Raw genomic sequence first — 23044 nt, 5'->3', positions numbered from 1 at the left:
CCTAAAACATTTCTACACGATACTGGTCCAAAACTAAAATTTATTGGAGATTTATTACGTGCCATGCACCTTCCTTACATTTACTGTCATTCAGTCCTATAAACTGCCTCAGTGATAGGTACTGTTACTATGATCTGCATTTTCCTGATGGAGATTAGGAGATACAGAGATAATGAGTAACCTGCTGAATGTCACCCAGCTGTAAGGGATATTTAAAGCAGTAGTGGCAAACTTCACTGTGTTATATATTTATTCAGTTGGTGGTAAAATTCTGAAATGATTTTGATGAAGGCTATGTGACAAACAGAGCAACAGCAAACTTATGTATGACTTAGCACTAATAGCTTTTGGGGAATGGAGACGTATTAAAAAAAAACCAGGAAAGCCATTGTAATCCAGTAGACCTTACAGGACAGAGCAGGACTACCCAAAGGGCTCCCAAGGAGGACCTGATGGACTGGAATAGCTTGGCCTTTTGGTTACTAACCCAACTCTCGATCACTGTGCAATCAGGGTTCCACTGGTCGGAGCATGGTATATGGAAGTCTAATATTTCGGTAATTTCACTGATGCTTGAAATGTTTCCAGTGGAGAAATTTACTAAAAGGAATTTAAGTGGTGCCTTCTTAGCACAGCAGGTAGCCGGTCAGTCTCATAATCTGAGGATCCTGATTTCAAGCCTTAGGGAGAATACCAAGTTTTTTCTTGTCTCTTCTACTAAACTCTTTTGAAAAAGAAACGTAGTAGGAAAAATTATCACACTGATCAAGTTTTTGAGTACAAAACACAGATTCCAGAAGTATCTCTGAGTATTCTTGAGTAATGGGATTATAGGTAGGGAGCAGGACCTATAATTTTTAACACTCTGTCAAGGAATCCTTAAAAAACTTTATCAATTTCTTTTTGTAGCCAGACAGCTTTTAAATACGATGACTGCAGTACAACATAATATCAAACTCTGGATTAGTTACCTATTGCTACTGTAGGAAATTATCACAAATTTAATGGCTTCAAAAAACAGACATTTATTATTTTCAGTTCTGGAGGTCAGAAGCCTGAAATGGGTCCTAGGGAACTAAACTCAAAATGTTGGCAGAGTTGCATTGTCTCTGGAGACTATGGTAGAGAATTCACTCCTTGAGGTTCCCAGCATCTGACACCACCCACATTCTTTTGCTCAAGTCTACACTATGCTGATCTCTGGTTCTGTTGTCTCGTTGCTTTTTCTAACTGTGAACCACCTTTCTACCTCTTATAAGGATCTTGTGACTATATTGGGCCCACTCAGAAAATGCAGAAAATTTTTTTCCATCTAAACATCCTTAACTTAATTAAGTGTGCAAAATACTTTTTGCCATGTAAGGTAACAGATTCACAGTTTTTGGATATTAGGATGAGGATAGTTTTAGGGGGACATAACTACACATGGTACAGTCTTCCCTCTGGTCTGCGAAGATTCACAACTGTTCTACATGTAAAAACATTCACTTCATCCCAGCATCCCCCAAATAGCAACCCATTACAGCATCAACTCAAAGACCAAAATTCTCATCTAAATCTCATCAGCTCAAAATTCCTAAATCTTCTATTATCTATATCCTCTAAATAAGTATGGGTGAGGCTCTGGCATAGTCCCTCCTGAGATACAATTACTGTTTTTCTGTGAATCTGTGAAATTCAACAAACAAATTATCTGCTCCTCAAAATGCAGTGTGAGACAGGCATAGGGTAAGAGTTTTAGACATTTCGATTAAAGAAGGGAAGAAATTGAAAGACAAAATGGAGTCACTGGTCCCAAGAAGTGTCTAAATCCAGCCAGGTAAATAACATTAGTTATCAAGGCTTGGAGTTAAAGCTATGTGGTTTTATGGCTCTGCCATCAGAGTCATCCTCCCAAAATCATCTTTCCATTTACATGAAAAATGAAGAGCACATGTTTTTACCAACTTCTGCATTCTGAAATCGATCAAACATGGAATCAAGGTGCCTTGATAATTACTGGCAATTGAATTCTGAAATTTGGGAACAAAGAAGAAGGACAAGTAGCTGTAAAATACAGCCTTGGTGATAGAAATAGTGCTGAAGATCACATGACAGAATTTTGCAAGACAAACGACTCCTTCATTGTACATTGTACCTTTTTTCACCAACACAAATGGTTACTATACACATGAAACTAACCAGATGGAATACATAGGAATCGAATTAATAAATCTGTGGAAGAAAATGATGGAGAGCTGAATATCAACAGTCGGAACAAGGCCAGGGGCAGATGGAGGAACAATCCATGAATTTATTATATGCAAGTTCAAGTTGAAGCTGAAGAAAATTAAAACAAGTCCATGAGAACAAAGTGTGACCTTGAGTATATCCTATCCACATTTCAAAACCATCTCAAGAATAGATTTGACACATTGAACACTAATGACCAAAGACCAGTAAAGTTATGGGATGACATCAAGGACATCATACGTGAAGAAAGTAAGAAGTCATTAAAAAGATAGGAAAGACAAAAATGGATGTGAGAAGAGACTCTGAAACTTGCCCTTGAATGTTGACTAGCTAAAGAGAATGGAGGAAATGATGAAGTAAAAGAACTCAAGTGAAATCTAAACAGAAGTTTTCAAGGGGCAGCTCAGGAAGATAAAGCAAAGTATTATGATGAAATGTGCAAAGTCCTGGTGTTAGAAAACCAAAAGGGAAGAACACACTTGGCTTTTCTCAAGCTGAAAGAGCTGAGGAAAAAATTCAAGTCTCAAGTTGTCATATTGAAGGGTTCTATGTGCAAGATATTGACTGATGCAGGAAGCATCAAAAGAAGATGGAAGGAATACATAGAGTAAGTATACCAAAGAAAATTGTACAAATGTCAACCATTTCAGAAGGTAGCATGTGATCAAGAGCCAAGGAGATTGAAAGAACAAGTCTAAGCTGCTCTGAATATATTGAAAAAAAAAAAAAAAAAAAACACGTCTCCAGAACTGACAGAATACCAATTGAGATATTTCAAAAAAAGAAAAAGAAAAACAGATGCAACCCTGAAAGCATTCACTCATCTCTGCCTGCAAATTTGGAAGACAGTTACCTGGTCCACCTCCTAGAAGTGATCCATATTTGTTCCCATTCCAAAGAAAGGTGATCCAATAGAATGCAGAAATTATTGAGCAATATCATTAATAGTACTCAAAAGTAAAATTTTGCTGAAGCTATTTCTAAAATGGTGGCAGCAGTCCATCGACAGGGAACCAGCAGAAATTCAAGGCAGATTCAAAATAGGATGTGGAATGAAGGACATCATTGCTGGTGTTAGATGGATCTCAGCTGAAAGCAGAGAATACCAGAAAGATGTTCCCCTGTGTTTTATTAACTATGCAAAGACATTTAACTGTGTGGATCATAACAAATTATGGATGGCATTGTGAAGAATGGGTATTCCAGAACATTCAGTTGTGCTCATGGAGAACATGTGCATAGACCAACAGACAGTTGTTCGAACAGAAGAAGGGGATATTGCGTGTTTTAAGATCAGAAAAAGTGTGTATAAAGGTTGCATTCTTTCACCATACTAATTCAATCTCTATGCTGAGCAAATAATACCAGAAACTGTACTATATGAAGAAAAACAGAGCATAAGGATTCGAGAAAGACTCATTAATGACTTTCCATATGCAGATGACACAACTTTGCTTGCTGAAGGGAGGGGGGGATCTGAAGCACTTCCTGATGAAAATCAAAGACCACAGCCTTCAGTATGGATTAAACCTCAATATAAGGAAATGAAAAATCCTCACCAATAAAAGAAGTCATGAAAAAGTGAGAAAATAATGAAGCTGTTAAGGATTTCATTTTACTTGGGTCCACGATCAACTCCCATGGAAACAACAGTCAAGAAATCAAAAGACGCACTGTGTTGGGCAAATCTGCTGCAAAAGGCCTCTTTAAAGTGTTAGAAAGCAATAATGTCACTTTGAGGAGGACTGAGGTGCACCTGACCCAAGCCATAGTATTTTCAATTACCTCATAAGCATGTGAAAGCTGGACAATGAGTAAGGAAGGCAGAGAAGAACTGATACCTTTGAAGTATGATGTTGGTGAAGAATTTTGAATATACTATAGACTGCCAGAAGAAAGAAGAAATCTGTCTTGGAAGAAATACAGGCAGAATGTTCCTTAGAAGCAAGGATGGCAAGACTTCATCTCACATACTTTGGACATGTTTTCAGGAGGGACTTATCCCTGGAGCAGGATATCTAGCTTGGTAAAGCAGGTAGACAAAAAAAAAGGTGGCCCTCAATGACATAGATTGACACAGTGGCTGCAACAATGGGCTTAAACATTGTGAAGATAGTGTAAGTCTGGGAAGTGTTTCCTTCCGTTATAACTAGGGTTGCTATGAGTTGGAACTGATTGGATAGCACCTAACAAGAATAACAACAAAGCATGTGTTTGCTTCTGGGTAGTTTTATCAGCCTATTTCCTGTCTATAGAATATTAGGAGTCTGCTACAGGAATTCAGGGGTACATGATTTATTAAGGGAGTGCTCTTCAGGATGGGAGAAGGAAAGAAGCCAAGCAATAATGTGCTCTTGGGTGAAGCCTAGAGTTAGCATGACCCATGTGACAGGGGTGCTAGGATGTAAATCCCATAGCACAGTTGTCCTTGAGTCAAGGGGTTTGAAACTTTGCACCTTCCATTCCCTGCAGTCAGTCATTGGCTGCTGCTGGAAATGGAGTGGTGGCATAATCTACCAGATGTCTCCAAACCAAGGGCAATTCACTGGAGAAGGTAATACAGATAAACCATGCGGCGGTTGGGTCCACTGGCTCTAAAAAGAAAACGGGAAAATAGTTTTTTGAAGGACCAAGATCATGTACTGTTGTTATTTGGTGCTGTCAAGTTGATTTTGACTCATAGTGACCCATGCAAAAGAAAATGAAACACTGCCTGGTCCTGTGCCATCCTCGCAATCAGTGTTATGCTTGAATCCACTATTGTAGCCACTGTCTCAACCCATCCCATTGAGGGTCTTCCTCTTTTTTAATGACCTTCTATTTTACCAAGACTGATGTCCTTCTCCAGGAACTGGTCCCTCCTGATAACACGTCTAAAGTATGTGAGACCGAACCTAGCCATCCTTCCTTCTAAGGAGCATTGTGGCTGTAGTTTTTCCAAGACGTATTTGTTCTTTCTTCTGGCAGTCCATGGTGTATTCAATATTCTTTGCCAACACCATAATCAAAGTCCTCAATTCTTCTTCGATCTTCCTTATTCATTGTCCAGGTTTTGTATGTATAGGAGGTGACTGAAGATACCTCTGCTTGGGTCAGGTGCACCTTGGTCTTCAAGGTGACATCTTTGCTTTTTAACACTTTAAAGAATTTCTTTGTAGCAGTTTTGCCCAGTGCAATCCATCATTTGATTTCTTGATTGCTGCTTCCATCAGTGTTGATTGTGGGTCCAGGTAAAAAGAAGTCCTTGACAACTTCAATAGTTTCTCCATTTATCATGATTTGGCTTATTGGTTCAATTTTGAGGGTATTTGTTTTCTTTACATAGAGAGGTAATTCATACTGAAAGCTGTAGTCTTTGATCTTCATCAGCAAGTACTTTAAAACCCCTTGGCTTTCAGCTAACAAGGTTGTGTCATTTGCATATCTCAGGTTGTTAAGTAGTCTTCCTCCAACCCTGATGCCAAGTATTCAGTGTGCTCAGTAATCATGTATTACCCTTTCCAGTGTCATTAAAGAGCAAGACAGAAAAAGAAAGATTGAAAGAAGGGAGAAAGAACAGGCTGGATCATTTCAATGGAAATTTCTTTAGGTTAATGAGCAGTGTTTGAAGTATGGAACCACCTGTGTTTACCAAGAAGCAAAGCTTCTTCCTGTTTTACCTATTCCTCTGAAGTCTTGCCCTTCTCCTACTCTACCAATCATTCACCATCTCTTGAAATTGGATCCCATTTCCAGACATGGATAGCAACTGAATCCGTATAATTTTGGCTGAGTGCATAGTATGGAATAAGTTAAGACAGTATTTGAAAACACAGGAGCCTCGATAATATTTTCAGGAATGACTGAAAAAGCCTTTACAGGTAGAAGAAAGTGCTGAATTGAAAGACCATTGGACTGGAAGATCTAAAGATCCTGGATTTCAGCAGCTTTAGTTAGTTTTGCATAATTCCTTTTTATTAAACAGGTGCATTACAAGGCTTAGGATTCTAATAGAACCGAGTAGTACATCTATACAATACAGAACTATGTGGTTTTTTGTGTGTTTGTTTGTTTTAAGTCTGTATCTATGTTTAGGAGCCCTGGTGGCTCAGTGATTAAGGTGGCAGTGCTTCGGTAAAGATTAAAAATAACAGAAGCAAGCCCACTGCTGTCAAGTCCAACTCATAGCTACCCCTTAGGGTTTCCAAGACTGTCAACCTTTACAGAAGCAGAGTTCCGCATTTTTCCTCCTGCGGAAGCCAATGTCAGTTTCGGACCGCGGAGCTTTACAGTTAGTGGTAGATAGATTTAACCGCTGTGCCAGGTCTTGAAATCCTACCGAGTAAATCTTCCAAATTCTTATGAATCGGAACGGACTCGACAGCAAATGGTAGGCTTTGACACTTTTTACTTATTTTGACAAATGCAATCAGGTCGTATGCATACATATTTTTATCATCCCCTCCCTTATTTACTTGTTCCTTGGGTCGTTATGAGTCGGAACGGACTCGACAGCCAGGAGTATGGTTTGGTTTTGAGGTCTTACGCGAAGTGCTAAGAGTCGTTTTGTGTATTTTATTTAAAATTAAAAAAAAAAAAAGGAACTGAAATTCAGTGAGAAAACCTAGGAACTGTTGGAATAAATTCAATTATGCTACATGCTTTTGTACTTAAGATCCATTTCTGCTTTGATATTACGTATTATGTGTGGGGGGCGGATGAGGAATGTTTTTAATCACCAGAAATGTGAAAAGGTTCTGTAGAAAAAGAATCAGTACACTGTACGAGGAAGGTTTCTGCAGAGCGCGGAAGGTTTGGGCTCGGTACCCTACTGGTAATGGAAAGGTTGCCAGTTGGAATTCACTCAGCCGCACCGTGGAAGAAAAATCCTGCGCATCTGCTTCCTTATGAACCCTTGCTCGCTATCGAGATGTCGCTATCAGTCGGAATGGACTTGACGGTACTGGGTTTGGTTTTGGTTTATTTTATGGAGATATTACAGACTCAAGGTGACCCTATGTGTTGGCTGAAATCTTAATATAAGCAGAAGGCCAGGCCTTTACTAGGGCTGGAACTAACAATCTAGGTTAGCACTCTAGCGTAATTATGCCCCTTTGGTTCCATTAAAGGTGAAACCCAAGAAACCACGCCCACTACCTTGGAGTCCATTCAGATTCAGAGCTGTAACCTTTGTAGAAGTAGACTGCCAAGTCTTTCACCCACAGAGCGCAGTGGTGGGTTCCAGCCAGAGATCTTTTTAGCTGGCAGCTGAGCGCTTATCCACTGTGCCACCAGGCTTCCCCGTAAAGATTGAAGCCTAGGAAACCCTACTGAGCAGCAGTTCTCATCTGTTTACACATGGGGTCTCCATGAGTCGAAATCAACCTTGATGGGAACGGGAACACCCATCCAGAACTACATGGGAATTTCGTACCTTCCCCCATTCCAGTTTCGTGTTTTCCTTCTATCTCCCACAGTGAGAGCCCTGGTTTCCAAGAACCTCAATATATGTACTCATTTACTTAAGCCTAAAACTTACACGAAGTAATATCAGAATTGCTACACCCCCAAAAAAAAAAAAAAAAAAAAACCCATAGCACAATTAAAAACAAAACTCAGCTAAGTAGAGTTTAATATTTGTGTTTTTTTTTTTTGTCTTACAATGAGGATAAAACATTGTGTAAAACAATTTCTTGAACCAGTTCTCTCTTTTTCCTCATATGTGGATATGTTTTTCCTTTGAAATATTTTAGATGTGTTTCCATTTGCATTCATATTTAGAGCATTCTCACACACACACTTGACTTAGTTTATTTATTTATTTGCCTGTGTGAAATATCAATACGTTTCCAAGACTCAAAAGGATACAGAAAGTCACATTCAGACAAGTTCAAAAAGAATGCTATATCCCGGGACTCAGCCAGGCAATGCGAAGAATGGAAGCAGGTTCCAGGCAGTCTGGTGGATGGCCACCAACCAGGAACAATGTCTTTCTAGCACTAAGATATCCTTCTCTTGGTGTATGGGTGTCTGAGAGGGTGCAGTGTAGGGAGTTTGGAAGCAGGGAAATTGCCCACAAGGGAATTTTATCTTGAAGACAGTCCTCCAAGATTAGGCCAACAGTCATGCTGATTCCTCTGAAATATTGTTTTTACCCGGGGTATTTTTTTTTTTTTTTATATATACCTGGGTGGAAGAGAGCGTGCTTAGCATGCAAGAGGTCCTGGGTCCGATCCCTAGTACCTCCGTTCTTCTTTCCTGTCAAAGCCTACTCATTCATCGTCTTAGTCTCAGAAAGTTGCTTCTTTCTTAATTTGACTCGTTTTGGCCTTGGTGTTTCATTCTTTACTGACTTGTTGGGAAATTGGTGCTCTCATAAAGTTATTTGCTGTCATTCTTATTCATCCATTGTCTCCAAGCACTCCCATTACTCACTGGTACATGGGCCACCAGCTGCACATCCCAAAGACTAAGTAGACTGTTAAGACGATTTGGGGAAATGTTGAGTGTCAAGAAGATAGAGAATCTGAAAGAAGAGAAACCTGTTCCAACGCTTGGGAAATACCATTGTTCTTTCTTTGGGATGGACAACAGAAAATTCTGAAATAATGTTAGGTGAAGAAGAATTCATTCCTGCCAAAGAGGAGAGCCATTTTCTTATCCTATTTTGTCTTCTGGCATGTTCTAAGATGTTGAGAAGTAGATGTTCAACCCAGATTTGAGCTGGAGATGCAAAGACTCACCACCCTGTCTTGCCTACCTCTCATTCATGGTCACGGATATGGAGCAGAAATAAGCCATCAAAATGGACAGCAACTTCTTTGTCTACCTGACCTGAGTGAACTCAGTGTCTGGGTGTGGTTGGGGGAGTCCCACCTTTGAACAAGCTGCAAAAGCAGAAATGGAGTACAAATCCTAAACACTCAAGGGTCAAAAGAGGGGAGAACAGTCCCATTAACCCAAAGACCTCAGATATGGTCTACATTGTTTCAGGACAGTTGCCACATCCTTGCTGAATGATCTTAGTTTCCTTATAAACATTTTCAATTGTTGAGCTGAGAATAAAAATAACCTTGATGAATCAATGTGAATTTGATCATGCAGTCCAGAATATGAACTAAAAGGCTTCTTTGTGTTTTTACCTGTAGCTGGAGAAAATCCTATAGAGAGACCTTGTAGAGGAAGGCTCAAAGGTGAGAAAAGGCTAGTTTGTCCATAGGAAAGCAGGGATCGGTTATGATAGAGGAGGTGAGAATCCAAGAGACTGGAGACCTTTCACAATGCATCATCCCCTTTTCTCTTCTTTCCAAAAGCTGCAACTATTCACCTTCTAACCTCTGTCACAGGCCACCCCTAAGCTCAATTTGAAGTCACCTACTTGACTTGCAAAGGACTCACCTACTTTGCCTCTGCACCTATACTAACCAAAAAACCAAAAACAAACAACCAAACAAAAAAACCGACCTGATACCGTCAAGTGAATATCGAGTTATAACGACCCTTTCCATTGGCCTTCGAAAAACTGATAGATTTGAACTGCTGTCCTTACAGTTAGCAGCCAAACTATTAACCACCAACACCCAGGTCCACAACTATATTAAAAAAAAAAAAAGAGTTGCCTTTGAAACAATTCCAACTCATAGGGATCCTACAGGATAGAGTAGAACTATCCCAAAAAGTTTCAGTGGATTGGGTAATTGATTTGAACTACTGACCTTTTGGTTAGCAGACTGAAGGCTTAACCATTGCTCTACCATGGATAGGACTGAGGAAAAGGTGCCTGAGTATGTAGTTATTATTGATTGTACAGAGTTTCTGACTTTCTGTGGCTACAGTCCCCCTCTTTAGACTCCTTGTGAGCTAAGAGCAGTATGTGAAGTGTAGAGGAGCCAGATAGAATTCTTTAGGAAAAAGTTCATTTTCAGTACATTTCATCTAAGTGTAGAAATACGTGGAACAAGCAGACAAGAATTTGTTTTTTTTACTCTTTGCATGTCAAGCAAAATCTAACAAATTTCATCAGTTGCGGTGGTGATTAATCTCAAAGCAGCTGGGTCATCTGATATTACTCTCAACTCTGCTCCTACCACATCCATACACAGAAACTGGGAAATCTCTGTTGGTGCAATTTCCTCATTCATTCCAGAGAGGCCAATTCTGAAAGATGAGCTGTCACCCAGATGAACATTTTTATTAATTTTCTATTGTCTTTATTTTCAGTCACACCAAGGCCTGTTTTCAGGCTACAACACTCTAGCACATACACTAGGTGTCTTCTGGCTTCTCTAGCCTTCCTAACCTTGTTTCCCACATGGAAATTCAAATTACTTACAAATAATATTTATTTTACTTCCCTATTTAGCTGATTTTGTTGGCAGAATACTGCCCTGATATCGTGAAAGATGAGAAGATATCTGTCCAAGATGCTCATCAAACACCACGTAAGGTAGATCTCAAAAGTTGCCAAGACATGTTATAATCAAACTTGCCAAAACCAGAGATAAAGAGAGAATTTTAAGAGTGGCTAGGGATAAATGAACACTCACCTAAAAAAGGAGTCAGTAAGAATAAACTCAGACTGCTCTGCAGAAACCCCGCAAGCACAAAGTCAAAAGGATAACTTATATAAAGTGTTGAAGGAAAAAAACTGTCAGCCAAGAATCTAAATTTGAGAGACAGCAAAACTGTCTCTCAAATATGAAGGAGAAATTAGGACATTTTTAGATAAACGGAGGTTTAGGGAATTCATAAAAACCAAGCCAAAGCTACAAGAAATACAAAAAGAGTTCCCGAGTTAAAAAATCAATAATATCAGATAACAACCCAAGACTAGAATACAGGACAGAGCAACCAGTAGTCAACACAGATAGGGAAATCACAAAAATAAATCAAGATAAAAAAAAAAAAAAAAACAACCTCAAAACAGGGAAAAAATTATGTCGTTTATGTCAAAGAAGACAACATTAAATCAATATACAGGGATTAAGAAATGCAGTCATAGATCTTTCATAAGGCGAGGAAGTCAAGATGACATAAAGAAATAAAAGTTAGGATTAAACTAAGAAAAATAGGGGTAAATTTTTAAGGTAACCCCAAAGGAGACTAACAATCCTACTCATAAAAATAAAATACAAAGAAAAAAATTAAGTCTCAGCAAAATCAAAATCAACAACAAATAAGAGGAAAAGACAATATATAAAGATAAACTACTCGGCACAAAAAATTAAGTGGGAAAAAGAAACTGCCAACAACACACATATAAAACAAGACACCAAAGTGAAAGCACTAAACACATACCTATCCATAATCACGCCCAATGTAAATGGAGTAAATACACCAACAAAGAGACAAAAAAGTGGCCGACTGGATTAAAAAACATGATCTCTCTATATATTGCCTACAAGAGACAGACCTTAAACTTAGAGACACACACAAACTAAAACTCAAAGGATGGAAAAAATATACCAAGCAAACAACAGTCAAAAAAGAGCAGGAGTGCCAATATTAACTTCTGACAAAATAGACTTTAAAGTTAAATCCCCCACAAAGGATAAGGAAAACGAAAACCAAACCAAACCCACTACCGCTGAGTTGATTCCAGCCCATAGCAGCCCTATAGAACAGAGAAGAACTGCCCCACAGAGTTTCCGAGGAGCTCCTGGTAGATTCGAACTGTCAACCTTTGGATAGCAGCCATAGCTTTTAACCACTACACCACCAGGGTTTCCCAGGATAAGGAAGGACACTATATAATGATTAAATGGACAATATACCAGGAGGATAAAACCCTATTTCGTATTTATGCACCCAATGACAGAGCTTCAAGACATGTAAAACAAACTCTAACAGCTTTGAAAATTGAGATAGACAGCTCCCCAATAATAGTAGCAGACTTCAATACACCACTTTCAGTGAAGGACAGAATATCCAGAAAGTAGCTCAATAAACACATGGGAGATCTAAACCCCACAATCAACCAACTTGACCTCATAGACATATACTGACCGCTCCGCCCAAAGCAGAAACCCTGGTGGCATAGTGCTTAAGTGCTACAGCTACTAACCAAAGGTTTGGCAGTTCAAATCTGTCAGAAGCTCCTTGGAAACTCTATGGAGCAGTTCTACTCTGTCCTATAGGGTTGCTATGAGTTGGAATTGGCTCAATGGTACTAGGTTTGCCACCCAACGACATCCAAGTATATTTTCTTTTCCACTGCACATGCAACATTCTTTAGAATAGGCCACATATTAGGTCATAAGGCAAGCCTCGGCAGAATCCAAAACATCGAAATATTACAAAGCATTTTCTCTGACAATAGGCCATAAAAGTAGAAATCAATAAAAGAAAGAGCAGGGAAAAGAAATCAAACACTTGGAAACTGAACGATATCCTGCTCAAAAACCACTGAGTTGTAGAAGACATTAAGGATGAAATAAAGAAATTCATGGACTCCAATGAGGATGAAAACACTTCCTATCAGAACCTTAGGGACACAGCAAAAGCAGTGCTCAGAGGTAAATTTACATCAATAAATGCACACATACAAGAAGAAGACAGGGCCAGAATCAAAGAATTATCCCTACAACCTGAACAAATAGAAAGAGAGCAAAAAAAAAAAAAAAAACCCTCAGACACCAGGAGAAAGCAAGTAATAAAAATTAAAGCAGAATTCAATGAAATAGAAAACAGAAAAACAATTGAAAGAGTTAACAAGACCAAAACTGGTTCTTCAAAAAAATTAACAAAATTTGTAAGCCATTGGCCAAATTGAGAAAAGAAAAACAGGAGAGGAAGCACATAACCTGAATAAGAAAGGAGATGGCAATATCACAGCAGACTCAACTGAAATTAAAAGAATCATATCAGATTACTACGAAAAATTGTACTCTAAGAAATTTGAAAACCTAGAAGAAATGGATGAATTTCTAGAAACACACTACCTACCTAAACTAACACAAACAGAGGTAGAACAACTTAACAAACCCTTAACAAAAAAACAGATTGAAAAGGTAATTAAGAAACACCCATGGGAAAAAAAGGCCCTGGCCTTGATGGTGTCACTGCTTTACACTACTTCTACTGAAGTTATTTCAGAGCATAGAAAAGGACGGAATACTGCCACACTCATTCTAGGAAGCCAGCATATCCCTGGTACCAAAACCAGGTACAGACACCACAAAAAAAATAAAATAAAATAATTGCAGACCTATATCCCTCACGAACTTAGATGTAAAAATCCTCAACAAAATTCTAGGCAATAGATTCAACAGCATATCAAAAAAATAATTCACCATGACCTAGGGGGATTCATACCAGGCATGCAGCGATGGTTCAACATTAGAGAAACAATGAATGGAATCCATTATATAAATAAAACAAAAGACAAGAACCACATGAACTTATCAATTGATGCGGAAAAGGCATTTGACGAAGTCTAATACCCATTCATGATAAAAACTCTCAGTAAAATAGGAATAGAGGGAAAATTCCTGAATATTACAAAGGGCATTTATTTCTACAAAGCCAACAGCCAACATCATCCTAAACGGAGAGAGTCTGAAAGCATTCCCCTTTAGACCAGGAAACAGACAAGGATGCCCTTTATAACCACTCTTATTCAACATTGTGCTGGAGGTCCCAGCCAGAGCAATTAGGCTAGATAACGAAATAAAGGGAATCCAGATCGGGAAGGAAGAAGTGAAAGTATCTCTATTTGCAGATGACATGATCTTATACACAGAAAACCCTAAAGAATCCTGAAGAAAACTACTGAGACTAATAGAAGAGTTCAGCAGAGTATTAGGATACAAGATAAACATATGAAAATCAGTTGGATTTCTCTCCACCAACAAAAAGAACATTGAAGAGGAAATCACCAAATGGGTACCATTTACAGTAGCCCCAAAAAGATAAAATACTTAGGAATAAATCTAACCAGAGATGTGAAAGACCTATACAAAGAAAACTAGAAGACACTACTGCGAGATATCAAAAGAGACCTAGATAAGCGGAAAAAAAATATGCTGCTCATGGATAGGAAGACTGAACATTGTAAAAATGTCTATACTGCCAAAAGTGATGTATAAATACAATGCAATTCTGATCCCAATTCCAACAGCATTTTTTGATGGGATGGAGAAACAAATCACCAAGTTCATATGGAAGGGAAAGAGGCTCCAGATAAGTAACGTGTTACTGAAAAAGAAGAACAAAGTGGGAGGCCTCCAACTACCTGATTTTAGAACCTAATAAACCGCCATACTAGTCAATACAGCCTCGTAATGCTACAACAACAGATACGTACACCGATGGAACAGAATTGAGAACCCAGACATAAATCCATCCACATAAGAGCAGCTGACATTTGACAAAGGCCCAAGTCAGTTAAATGGGGAAAAGACAGTTTCCTTAACAAATGGTACTGGCATAACTGGATATCCATCTGCAAAAAAAATAAAACAAGATGCATACCCCACACCATCCACAAAAATGAACTCAAGATGGATCAGAGACTTAAATATAAAATCTGAAACGATAAAGATCTTGGAAGAAAAAATAGGGACAATGCTAGGAGCCCTAACACATGGCATAAGCAGTATACAAATCATTACTAACTATGCAAAAACAGCAGAAGAGAAACTAGATAACTGGGAGTTCTTGAAAATCAAACAGCTATGCTCAACCCAAGACTTCACCAAAAGAGTAAAAAGATTACCTACAGACTGGGAAAAAGTTCTTAGCTATGACATTTCTGATCAGCGCCTGATCTCTAAAATCTACATGATACTGCAAAAACTCAGCAAGAAAAAGGCAAGTAACCGAATCAAAAAATGTGCAAAGGATATGAACAGGCACTTCACTGAAAAAGACATCCAGGGAGCTAAGAGATACATGGGGAAATGCTCCAGACCATTAGCCATTAGAGAAATGCAAATGAAAACCACAATGAGATTTCTTCTCACTCCAACAAGGCTGGCATTAATCCAGAAAACACAAAATAATCAATGTTGGAGAGGTTGTGGAGAGGCTGGAACACTTATACACTGCTGATGGGAACGTAAAATGGTACAACCACTTTGGAAATAAATTTGGTGCTTCCTCAAAAAGCTAGAAATAGAACTACCATATGATCCAACAGTCACACTCCTTGGAATATATCCTAGAGAAATAAGAGCATGTACGCGAACAGACATATGCACACCCATGTTCTTTTCAGCACTGTTTACCAAGTGATCAGATTGACTGTGAAGGAACAGAGGAAGCAGCTATTCTTTACATAGGCAACTAACAACATCAACGACAGTATTAATTCAGTGGAATATGACAGCAGTAAAAAATAACGACTTCCTTTTCCTTTTGTGGATTGATCCTTTTATCATTAAGCTTCTCTGTCCCTGTTAATTTTTTGTTCTGAAGTTTTCATTATTTAATATAAATACAGTCACTTGTGTTTTCTCTTGATTGTATGCATGATATATCTTTTTTAAAATTCTCTTTAATTTCTACCTAACTATATAGTTACATGGGGAAACCCTGGTGGCATAGTGGTTAAGTGCTTCGGCTGCTAACCAAGAGGTCAGCAGTTCAAATCTGCCAGGCACTCCTTGGAAACTCTATGGGGGAGTTCTACTCTGTCCTATAGGTTCGCTATCAGTCGGAATCGACTTGATGGCAGCGGGTTTGGTTTTGGTATATAGTTACATACATGAAATGAGTTCCCTGTAGACAACTTATACAGGCAGTCCCCAGGTTATACACCTCTGACTTCAGGAGAACTCCTTTTGCCCTTTTATGTTGGGTAAATTTGCTCTCACTTTGAAATGACTGAGTTAATCCTACTCCACCAAATTTTTCACCACGATCACATTTACATGCTGCATGTACAGCTTTTAAATCATTGAAAAGGCTTCTAGCCTTTTCTTGCACTAAAAGAAGCCTAAATAAGAACCATAGGCACTTGTTTTGACTTATCTACAAATTTTTTTTTTAATTTTTTTTGTGCTGTAAGTGAAAGTTCACAAATCAAGTCAGTCTCTCATAAAAATTTATATACACCATGCTATATACCCCTGGAAACCTGGTGGCATAGTGGTTAAGTGCTACAGCTGCTAAGCCAAAGAGTCAGCAGTTCAAATCCTCCAGGTGCTCCTTGGAAACTCTATGGGGCAGTTCTATTCTGTCCTGTAGGGTTGCTATGAGTCGGAATCAACTTGGCACCGAGTTTTCTTTTTTTATTATTCTCCTAGTTTTTCTTCCCCCTAATGAGACAGCACACTCCTTCTCTCTACCCTGTATTTCCATGCCCCTTCTGTCAGCTTCTGCCCCCCTCTGCCTTCTCATCTCTCCTTCAGACAGGAGCTGCCCATATAGTCTCATGTGTCTCCTTGATCCAAGAAGCTCACTCCTCACCAGTACCATTTTCTATCTTATACTCCAGTCCAATCCCTGTCTGAAGACTTGGCTTTGGGAATGGTTCCTGTGTTGGGCTAACAGAAGGTCTGCAGACCATGATCTCCGTGGTCCTTTTAGTCTCAGCCAGACCATTAAGTCTGGTCATTTTAGGAGAATTTGAGGTATGCATCCCACTTCTCTCCTACTTCTTCAAGGATTCTCTGTTGTGTTCCCTGTTAGGGCAGTTGTTGGTTGTAGCTGGGCAAGATCTAGTTCTTCTGTTCTCAAGCTGATGTTTACCTACAGATTTGAATTAAAGACTTAAACACACAGTTAGGAATGGCTGCCATTTCTTTTTCTGTTCTGGTTTTCTTCAGAGCTAAGAGCAAGAAGAGAGGAGTGAAGAAGCAGAGATTCCAGAATAGGTAATTAGGGTAAAATGAAGGGCTTTTATGTAAGAGAAATAATTGAGAGTAGAATAAAGATTGCGAGAACAGGGACTTGAACCCTGAACCCTCAGATTGAAATTCTCCTACTCTTTTACTCTATCAACTGAGCTACCCAAGCCTATGTATGTGGTATTTCTGACAACCTCCTTTAGGTTTTACATGGCAGTTGCAATGCACTAGCTGCTCTTTGGTAATCCTGTGGTGGTCTTCTCTGTGCTACAGGTTCTCTATGAGTCGGAATTGACTTGATGGTAGCAGGTTTGTTTTTTTGGTTATATGTGGCCAATTGGTTTCTTATTTCAAGTGTTCAGATAGTTTTCTTTGAATTCTCTTTGTTGGAAAGAATATTTTGTTTGAAAGAGGTGCTGTCATTCATCGGATCATTGCTCTTCCTTCTGTCTTTGCCTTGCATCTCTTTAGATTTTAATAACCAGAGCGGTGACCCCTAAACAAATCACTGCCAGTTTCTGATCATACGGGTAGACAAGGAGGGCTTCATTACTTGCCAAATGTTGTGATTTTATCCCTTTGTTCTTATTTCCCCACCTGCACCTATTTTTCTGAAAGCAACATGAATGCTACTCTTCTTCTTATCCCTCTGCATTGTCTTGTACCTCTTTCTTGCAGCTTTGGGAAACAGGAGAAAAGGGCTGGAGAAAATTTAAGGACCTATGAGAATGTACAATAACGATGCAGATGCAAAGAAGCCTGGGTTTAATCTTCTACATTTCTGTACTTGCCTTTCTTGATGATGCACCTTGCCTACCAATGTGAGCCACTCCTTCTCAGTTTCTTTCTCTCCTTCCTCTTCCTTCTTCACGTCTTTATGCACTGTTTGCTGCCACATTCAAAGAAAAAAGGGTAATTATCTTGAGGAATTAACATATATTATTACATACCTTCCAGAGTATGACCCAAGACAGTTCATTAGTCTCGACCTAAACCTGGGGAAAATAATGTACAGGGAATCTGGGAACAAACGGGGAAGTTTTGTTGTGAAAGAATGACTAACCTCTCTGGGGAGGAAAGACAGAGTATTTCCTCTGGGAAAAGAGTATTGTTTACTTCTGAAAAAAATCTCAGTACTTCCAAGAAACCAAGGCTATGGGAAAACTCAGAGAATTTGTAATTGCTGTACTTTAGTTATTTGTGGATTTATCTTCTCTCCTCCTCTATGGCTATATAAGGCATAGTTGGGGGTGGGTCACACATAAGTGCCTTGGATACCTTTGTGGATCAATACCAAGACAATTCAGGGATGACTTTTAAGCAAAGTACCTGAGGGGTTAGCATTTCAATGAGAGAAGGACCCTTCCAAGCTATTTTGGCTCTCTTCTCCTGCTTGAAGTAGCTTGGAAGTCACCCAATTGCACATCAGACCTCTAAACCTCTCACCAAGGGAGGTAAGGGATCCACTATTTAGTTCTACCTCCGTGTCAGGTGATTCTTGTACTTGTTGTTAGAGGATCAAGTTGTTAAAATCCATGTTACAAATGGATTAAAATACAATTTTTTCCTGGCTTTAAAAACAGGCATTTCTGACAGGGGAAGCTCTTGTTTGAGCTTCCAGACCGTTCTCCTTGGGGCATTGCCATCTTATCTTTGAGGCAGGAGAGGCCTGAACATACTAACCTTTGGAGCTCCTTCTTCTCATGCTGTCGTCTGCACCCCTTTATCGAAGAGTTTACTTCTTGGCTTGTATTTCTCCACCCAAAGTATCATTATTATCAGTGACTTAGAGAAGAACACCCTGGAAGAAATCCATCACTCCTGCTCATTGCAAAGTTTATTAATGCTATGTAATTGTTTTCAGTGGTTTCAGCTGCTACTTGATTCCTTTTTGAATGTCGTTCAATTTTCTTTCAATTTCAAAGTTAAGCATTTGAAAACAGAAACCACATGCTCCCGAGCAACACTTTCCTTTCAGATTTGGACTACTTTTTTAGTGTATCTGTCCTGTGGCCCGAAGGATAAGGCCTCTGATTCCAGGTCAGATATTGAAGGTTGGAACCCCTTGTTGGTGCCTCATTTCTGGTTTGGCAAGAAGTAGAAGCTTCTTGAAATGGCTTCTAATTGAGAGTGTTTGTTATAGGAAACACAAGCAACTGAGATGCATCTATCTGTTTTTACCCTTCTCTGCTCTCTTTCTCCTCACCCCTCTACATAGTCCTTTGGATGCATCTCCCTCAGAAATCTTTCGTGTGGTGTGAAATGAATACGTTCTGTGACTTTATTTAAAGTTCTAAAGAAAAGAAAGTAGAATTCTGTAGCCAAATATAAGAAATGTAGAAGGGAAGGAATTTTAATAGGGTACTGGCCAATGCTCATATGTCATTTTAATTCAGCTAGGTGTGTGTGCAGTGTTGGATGTTTTCAACAACATGGTGTTTGAAATCCTCCAGTGAAAGTCGTTTTATGATGAACGAGAATAACTGCTCTGCTAAAACCAGGAGTGGCACAAGAAACTTTTAAGACCTTAAAGCTAATCTACTCCCAAATTGAAGTATTGTGGCCAGTGATACCATCGGTAGCTTGAATTTGGATTATAGTTGCAATGTTCATGTTGAATATCTCTGTGTTTCTTGAGCGCTGTTGTTTGGGTTGTCCAATGTCCTCTAATCACTCATCCCCCATGGACAGCTCTGTCAAAGATTGCAATAGAGGGCCATTTTAACCCATTGGGACTGAGTCAATTCTGACTCCTAAAGTCCATATTGGGCAGAGAACTGCCCCATAGGGTTTCCAAGGAGAGGCTGAAGGACTGGAACTGTCTACCTTTTGGTTAGCAGATGAACTCTTAACCACTGTGCCACTACGGGCCAGAAAAACAGCTGGAAACTTTCCTCTAGTCTGACTTTCAATGATTAAAAGCATTAAGGGGTTTTCGGAGGGCCATTTTCTTTTCTCCTTTCTCTCTGTCCTTGTTCTTCTACCTTGATTATCCATGATATGCTAACTGAAACCGAGTATTAATTGATTACATGTTGTGGTGAAAGTCTTCTTGCTTTGGAGCAAGGGCTGGTTCCTTCTCTGTCTCATCCTTCTTGTCTTCCTTCTGCTGACATCCTGCCGAGGGAGACGTTAAGCCCCAACAAGTATAAATGGAAGAACACTGAAAGCAACTGTTTGGACCATTGGCTTTCTTTTCCTGTGAGCAGAACAAACATGATAAAGGAAATCAGAGGATGAGGTTGCTAAATGGTGAAGTGGAGGTGCCAGGAATTGAACCAGGGACCTTGTACATGCAAAGCACATGCTCTACCACTGAGTTACACCCCCTGAAGACTGACTAGCTTGATGATGACTTTTCTTTTCATAAATGCATACTGATATTTTTCTGTGTGGTTCCTTCTTCCCATCCCCCCCAAAACAAAACAAAACTTTGCCTAGAATAAGACCAACACACTAAAATAAATAAATAAAACCGCAGGGATAAATTCCACACTTTCTGGAATTAGTAATGTGGATACTGTCTAGTGGTGATAAATGGAGAAGGTTAACTGGATTGTTGTTTGAATAACCTTTTCTGGTCGTAGGATCTTTCCACTCCGGTAGTCCTCTCCAAGGTATACTTGCCAGCAGACTCTTTAAGTGAACTTTACTTGCCTCCACCAGGAAAGTCCCAAGAAAATCACATCTCTCTAATATCTATCACACTGATAATGACTCCAAATGGGTAGCTCCTTAGATCACTGGCAGCCGCAGACGTTAGTGGAAATGGTTAACTGAACTTCACTTCTACTTGGGTCAGTGCCCTGCCACCATCCTTTCCAGCTGACTCTCATTGCTCCTGTCACTTCACACCTTCTGAGCTGGTCCTTAGATCTGCTTCCACACTTCATCTCTATCCCTCCCTTGAGGATCATGTCCACAAATGATTTTAAAGGTGGGGAAACTTCAAAACTCCATCAGCTTTGCATGAAGTGACTTTTTTCTAGTCTGGAGGAATCTATAGGTCAAATGCAGAGTCAGGAACTGCACAGCATCAACAAAGCAAGCCTGTCAAACTCCTTTCCCTCTGACAACCCAGTGACATAAATGTAAAGCTTCCTTCAGATAGAGATGTTTGAAAGGAAAAAGTCAAAGAGCCCTGGAAGTCATCAAAATATGCCATTGGTGAACCTGAAAATACGAGGAAGTCCTGAATGATACTAAGCAGATGGGGTTGGACTGGCGAGGGAAGAACTTAAGCAAGGACTTTTCTTTCACTGGGATGCTTTCAGCTTAGCATGTATGGCGGATGATCTGTACAGTGAGTCCAAAGCCTATTGATCCAAGATCCTCCATGTGGTATTGAGGAGCATATTGCAGGCAGGTCTTTATTTAAAGACTTACAATACTGAATTTAAGGATTTGCTGCTGTTGAAATTAAACAATTCCCCAGAAGCCTGCACAATACTTCAAAACTTCTGGGCACTTTATCATTAAATATCCATCTGTCAACCAACCTCAGTAATCCCTCTAGAATGCCCCTTCTTGTTTTCCCAAGGATCTTGCTCACTTTGAAGTATCAGATGGTAGATGCCTAACCTAAAATTTTTTTTTCCCAAAACCTGTATCTCTAGGATTTTGTGTGTTCCATGTGACTTATTCTTCTGCACTACTGTATCAACTGTACATTCTTTTTTTACCACAAGATTGTAAAGGGCATATAAGCAAAAAAGCGCTTTGCAATAGGCCCAGCCATTTCTCTAGAACTTATTGCCAGTTTGCAAATGTCTCTCCTTTCCTTTTTCACTCACTCAATAAATAGTTGAGCTCTTTATTCTTATAGTTTTTAACACCGGTGAAGGCAAATAAGGTCAGAAGCAAGTAGTTCCAATTCTCCTTGTCTTAGAGAAAGTGAGTGCTGGAAGGTATTCACTGTCTGGTGACTTCCTACAGGAAGGTTACAACATTTTGACAGAAATTGAGGACCTTTACAATCATGGGAATGGATCCAAGACTTTTAGACCCTTAGGACTCTCCCAAGTGAGCTATGTCTGTCACACATTTACTTTCATTACGGCTAATAATTTCCTCAGCTTTCTGTTTGGAAAAGTTTCCTAGAGAAATCTCATTCCCTATTCCCTTGCTCAAATGAATTTGGGAAACCACCTGCCGCCCCGTAGTGTGATTGATCCTAAATATTACTGCCAGCAGAGAAGGAGACAGTGAATCAGAGGGGGAAGGGATAGAGAGAATCAGTGGGTATGTGCTCAGCCTTCTGTCTTTTAATTGACACAGTTCCAACTAAGAACACAAAGGGATCTGTCAGCAAAGATCATTGACAGATTGTCCAAGGACGTATTTACTTTTCTTTCAATCCTTCTATATATGTATACATATATTTGATCCTACAAACTGGAGCTCAAGTGAGCATGATCTTTCAACTTTCTCTTTTTCCTTCTAGTCTTGCTTGTTCTGATGGAACCACCTTGGGAGATACAGTGGATTTGAAACAGTGGAGTTTCTCCCTGGCCAACTATCAGATCTGCGAAGATATCATAGAAATATAGCTAATATTTCAAGGAGGATCTTCATGCTCTTTCAGTCGTGAGAGAGGTGTGGCTCAATGGGAGTGTGTCCATTCCTTGAGAGGGTTCAAAACTGTACACACTCATCTGCTTTTTACAATTTCCTTATTTCTGTTATTTTCTCCCTTTGAAAACGCGTTTTGCATATTCATATGGAAATAAATACACTATTTGATGAACTGCTTTTAAATGTTTCCCCTTTCTATTCAGAAGCCACAAGCTCGCCAGCACATTAATGTGCTCCATAATCCCCTGTTCCCCATTCCAGTGTCACCAAAGAGCAAGACAGAAAAAGAAGGACTGGAATGAAAGAGGAGAGAAAGAACAGGCTTGATCATTTCATTTGGAATTCCCTTAGTTTTTTAAGCCATATTTAAAGCATCGGAGAGCCGGAAGTTACCAAGGAGAGAAGCTTCTTCCTGTTTTACCTTCTATTCCTAGTACGCTTCCTCTACCAACCCATTCACTGTCTCCAAA

At 39.4% G+C, this 23044-nt stretch overlaps 1 non-coding gene across 1 annotated transcript; it reads right to left on the bottom strand.

Annotated features, from left to right (window-relative positions):
* Window positions 1-20258: 20258 nt before the first annotated feature.
* On the bottom strand, window positions 20259-20330 carry TRNAA-UGC (transfer RNA alanine (anticodon UGC)). The gene has a single exon. It is a non-coding gene; the product is annotated as a tRNA-Ala (tRNA).
* Between the last annotated feature and the right edge of the window lie 2714 nt (window positions 20331-23044).

This window comes from Loxodonta africana, chromosome 1 (assembly GCF_030014295.1).
Source record: "Loxodonta africana isolate mLoxAfr1 chromosome 1, mLoxAfr1.hap2, whole genome shotgun sequence".
NCBI classification, from domain to species: Eukaryota; Metazoa; Chordata; class Mammalia; order Proboscidea; family Elephantidae; genus Loxodonta; species Loxodonta africana.
Note: the sequence above shows the minus strand (reverse complement) of the source record. Positions and strands in the feature narration are given on the sequence as shown.